This window comes from Apium graveolens, chromosome 3 (assembly GCF_009905375.1).
Source record: "Apium graveolens cultivar Ventura chromosome 3, ASM990537v1, whole genome shotgun sequence".
Classification (NCBI taxonomy): domain Eukaryota; kingdom Viridiplantae; phylum Streptophyta; class Magnoliopsida; order Apiales; family Apiaceae; genus Apium; species Apium graveolens.
In genome coordinates this window covers 74382233-74388232 of record NC_133649.1, presented here as the reverse complement: position 1 = coordinate 74388232, position 6000 = coordinate 74382233, and positions in this window count along the sequence as shown.

Here is a 6000-nt window from a genome sequence, read left to right as displayed (position 1 = left end):
TTGATGTTAAACATCCTATTCAATCCAACATTATAGTATATAGCCTTTTGAATGGGCTTTGCAAATTTCCCAGACCAATTAAACATATTACTATTAAAATAAATTACTATATAATATAATATATATATTAACTTATAAATTATTATTAGAATTAGGATATTAAAAATAAATATTATTTAAAATAAAAAATGCATATGATTTTTCCTCTCTTCCTTTTCCCTTTATCACATTGCCATTACCCTACTATTATTTAGATACAATACATATTCATGGAATATATTTATATTTTATATTTGAATTTAAAATATATAAAAAGTTTTAAGTTTCTTCCACTAATATATAACGACCGGTCTTAGTAATAAATTTGAATCTCGATTACATTTTCCAATAATATGTAGCAATTTGCTTGTGATCAACAACTACCACCATTGTCCATTTATTTATCAATCTATTATATTTGTCAATTTTTCAATTTTTTAGCTAATATAATAATTATTTGGGCCAGCACAACTCAATAAGTCCAACTCGGATAGTAAAGCCTATAGATAAATTAGGCGTACTGCCTCTCTCACGCAAGAAAGGTAGGTGCAAAACAAAACTAAAATCACAAATTAACCAATTTATAAGTCCCAATTTATAAGTCCTTACATTGCCGACTTTTTAACAGTCAAATTTCAGTTTGACTAGTAGAGCTAATTAGTATTAATTCCTGAATTGATGTTTCAATTTTTTTAAAAATATTTTTAAAAAAATGGTATCTTCACTGTTCTCTTCCTCTTCCTTTTTTAACATTGCCATTACCCAACTATTATTAATATAAAATACATATTTATTGAATATGTTTATATTTTATATTTGAATATAAAATATGGATATCAATAGATATATATTAGTGATATAACCAAAGTTTCATATCCAAATAATTTTATTCGATTTTCCATTTTAATAGTCAAGCTTCACTGTAACTAGTACAACTAACTAGCGTTTATTCATGAAATGATGTTTGGATTTTTTAAACAATATTTTTCGACGATCCAACCGTATGGATATCAATATATATATATATATATATTAGTGATATAAGCAAAGTTTCAGATCAAAATAATTTTATTTGGTTTGCCATCTTACCGGTCAGACTTCAGTTTGACTAGTCTAGCTAACTAGTGTTTAGTCCTGAATTTGTGTTTCGATTATTTTAAAAATATTTTCATCGATCGAACCATATGGATGTCAATAAATATATATATTAGTGATATAACCAAAGTTTTCATTTCAAAATAATTTTATATGGTTTGACATCTTAACAGTCAAACTTCAGTTTGACTAGTCTAGCTAACTAGCGTTTAGTCCTGAATTTGTATTTTGATAATTTTAAAAATATTTTTGATTGATCTATCGATATGGATGTTAACTAATATATATATTAGTGATATAACCAAAGTTTCATATAAAAAGAATTTTATTCGGTTTTCTATTTTAACAGTCAAACTTCAGTTTGACTAATTTAGCTAACTAGTGTTCAGTCCTGAATTTGTATTTTGATTATTTTAAAAATATTCTTTATCGATCTATCCGTATGGATGTCAATAGATATATATATTAGTTATATAATCAAAGTTTCATATCCAAATAATTTTATTTCGTTTGCCATTTTAACAGTCAAGCCATAGTGTAACTAGTACAACTAAATAGCGTTTATTCATGAAATGATGTTTCAATTTTTTAAAAAATATTTTTCAACGATCCAACCGTATGGGTGTCAATAGATATATATATTAGTGATATAAGAAAAGTTTCATATCAAAATAATTTTATTTGGTTTGGCAGTTTGACTAGTCGAGCTAACTAGCGTTTAGTCCTGAATTAGTATTTTGATTATTTTAAAAATATTTGTCCTCGATCTATCCATATGGATGTCAATTAACATATATATTAGTGATATAACCAAAGTTTCATATTAAAATAATTTTATTTGGTTTGCCATTTTAACAATCAAACTTTAGTTTGACTAGTCGAGCTAACTAGTGTTTAGTCCTGAATTTGTGTTTCGATTAATTTAAAATATTTTTCATCAATCTAACCGTATGGATGTCAATAAATATATATATTAATGATATAACCAAAGTTTCATATCAAAAAAATTTATTTGGTTTGCCATTTTAACAATTATATTTCAGTTTGACTAGTATAGCTAACTAACGTTTAGTCGTGAATTTGTGTTTCAATAATTTTAAAAATATTTTTCGTCGATCTAACCGTATTGATGTCAATAAATATATATATTAGTGATATAACCAAAGTTTCATATCAAAATAATTTTATTTGGTTTGCCATTTTAAGAGTCAAACTTCAGTTTGACTAGTAGCTAACTAGTGTTTAGTCCTGAATTTGTGTTTCGATTAATTTAAACATATTGTTTATCGATCCAACCATATCGATGCCAATAAATATATATATATAAATATATATATTAGTGATATAACCAAAGTTTCATATCAAAATAATGTTATTTGGTTTTCCATTTTAACAGTCAAACTTCAGTTTCACTAGTCAAGCTAACTAGCGTTTAGTTCTGAATTTGTGTTTCGATTATTTTAAAAATATTTTTCACCATAAATATTTTTACATGTGATGAATGTTATCCTTATATATAAATATATAATCTACATTATACTAAAACAAAGTATAGATGACATCATCATATCTAATGTGTTAAGTTCTCATTTAAGAGTTTTAATCATCAAATCATATGTATCAAACTCTCGTTAATTTTGTTGATATCATCTTCCACTAACAATCATCTTCTCATTTAATTTATTTTCAATCTCTCTCTTTTTTATTACCTCCACTAATTATATCTGTTACCCATTTCTCATTCTCTTTCTTCCTTTCTTATTAAAAATTTTCAATAGTTCCATTTTCTTCACTAATTTTTTCTTATTCAAAATTAATTTTATTTACACAAATATTCATCATTATAATTTTTATATTTAATAAAAAGTTGATAGTCAATATTTGCAGTTTGGAAAATATTATTTTTAAAATTTTTGTATTTATAATTTTATTCTTCTCTCATTATTATGTATTAAAAATATTATATTAATATATATAATTTAAATTAAGCTATTTTAAAAATATCTTTTTAGAAAATATTTATATTATAACCGGGTATCGGCCCGGTAACTAATCTGGTTTTTTACTATATATAATACTATTTAGATTTTTAACTATTTTTTTGTATTTTTTCCTTTACTAAATACAACCGCTTGCAGTCACTTTAATTATTTCAACCGATTTCGATTGAAATCGTTTTTTGCCATTTGAGCAAATTGAAACAAAAAGAGCGGGAAAATATCCCGCAATTTTGGTAAGGTTAAATTCGCCCGCTAGCGGTTGAATTTAGGAGCGTTCAAAAATTCAGTTGGCGGCTAAATTCCCTCCATTTTTGATGGAGTCAAATTCAACTGCACAAAAAATCCGGTCGCATTTATTACTAAATTCAACCGCGGTCGGTTGTATATAGCCGTGCCCAATGAAACAACCGAAATCGGTCAAATTTAGACCGGTTGAATTTATTCGGTTAACTTGTAGTGTGTGTCATGGGTTCAATTCTTCAGGGCAACAATATATAATATATTAGTAACAGAATTTGCTGTTTGAAACTAAATTATTCCCTAGCGGAATTATACTAAAATGAGCAAATCCGCACTTAAGTAGCAAATTTGAGCTATGTTGTTGAAATATGGTTTCAATTTGTATTTTTTACATTATATAAGTAAATAGATTTTGGTATCTAAATCTAAAACAAATTTTTTTACCTGAACTAAAGATTTCATATATTGATATATATATATATTTATAAATCAACAGTTGTCTTTTAAATAGTTTGCCAATACTTTGGGGCACAACTCATCATACTCGTGCTGTGACTTAGCAAGTTTGGCTCTGAGTTCTTGCTCCTGTAAAAAAAATAGGACTTATGTAAGTTTTACTCAAAAGTTATGTATATTTAACACGGTAACTGAATTACTGGCATCTATCTCTATTAATTGATTTTTCTGTTTTTGCTAACATGCTAAGAAATATATACCCTTAAAATAACAGCTTCCTCACTTTCTGATAGTCAAGTAACCTACATAGAATAAATATTGAGATTAAAAGTTTAGCAGATTAAGAAATATCATCTAAAGAGGAACAAAACTTCAAAAATCTATTAAATTTAATATACAAATAAAGTAAAACTTACAAATTGTAATTTATAGCTGAATTTAAACACACTTGAGGAGTTTATGCCTCATGTGTCAATGGCCACTAATATTTGGGAATCATAATTGGGTATATGATGCCCAAATATTAGCATCTAAGCTGATATCACAGTGAGAATTTAATCACTTTTAAGATGACATGAGATGACATGAGTTTAATAGAGAATATATATCCATTTCAACATATTGAACTAGCATTCACTATTGCAGTAGTCACTGCATTTGGCATCTAAATAAACAAATTCCAAGGTTGACGCAGAACAATGGGTTAACATGGTTAACATAATTAACATTGGCAGTGTAATTAAGTTTGCAATAATATAGTAGAATTTGATATGTCTACTCTAATTAGTGGAGGAGTTTAAATTAGTAGTGGGGAAGATTTTTCATGTAACTCCACTTTGCTTTTCATTTTAGTCCATGCAGTTCATAATTTTCACATTGTTGTATATATATATCTACAACATAATAAGTTACCATGCCCTTTATTTAATACCATATAGCTAAGTTAATAATTTATGGATGTAATAATCTTCAAAATACAATTGATCAGTTTAACTTATTCAGATATTCTAATCATTTGTTTCACTTACGGAGATTTGAGCCTTTGATTTTCTTCCTACAAATATGTCTCTTTATTTTGCGGTTGAAGTCCATTGTTACAAGGCTGTAGCATATAAGCCAGGATAAGTTAGAATTTCCAAAGCATGATAGCACAATATATGTATTTGAACTTGGGAAAAGATACTTGGAACAAGAAAATCATAAAATTATATCCTATATCATCTGTAATATTTTTCTATAGATAAATTTAAGAAAGCTTTATAAAGATTTCATAGACGATTTTTTCACTAGAAAATAAGTTGCTCATAGAACCTAAACATATTTGAAAGTATTGCATGGCTTTTAAAAAGGTTATTTATAGTTATATATTATTGGATCTTATTATCAATTTATAATATATATGCTCTTTGTTGGTGATATAGCATAATATAAATAATTCAATAAAATACACATATTTCATAAGTATTCAAGTTTTGGAGAGTACAAATTTGTTTTACCGTCTCTTCCCTTAAAAAAGGGAAAATGCTAATGTGTAAGCACCGATGGCGTACCTACTATTTCTAGTAGTGGGATGCAGATTAGTTGGATGTGGTGATTTTAGGAGGAGCATTAGATTAGATTAATCTAATGCCTTAAATTAGTTTCTAATTTCTATTTTAAGTTTGGTTTCTATTTGATCATTTTTCAATATAGATATATAATCAGAAAGTTAAATCAAGTATAAATCAAGATAACGAGGATGGTAGTGCAGTAAAAAGAGTGAAGAGATATAATGATCCAAAATCATATATAATTGAGGATGTAGAAGGAGAGAGAAAGCACGATCATATTGTTTAAAACAACGAGGATGAAGAAACTATAATAATGAAAGGAAAAAAAAGACATCGCATTTTTGAGATAAATTGGTAAATGTGTGTTTTATAAATTCTATAATTTTAATTATATTTCATATTTGAATATGAGTTTAAAGAATCTAAGGTAGAACTCAAGAAAAGTTTCATAAGATAATCATTGATTTGTGTGTATTTTATTATGAATGTAAATATTCGATATCCTATTTTAAAATTAAAACAAAAGATGGTAAGTAAAAATTAACAAGATTGGGTATTTTACATTATTTTCTCGTAATATCAGAAAAACTATTATAAGATAACCTTATGATCCTTATTTT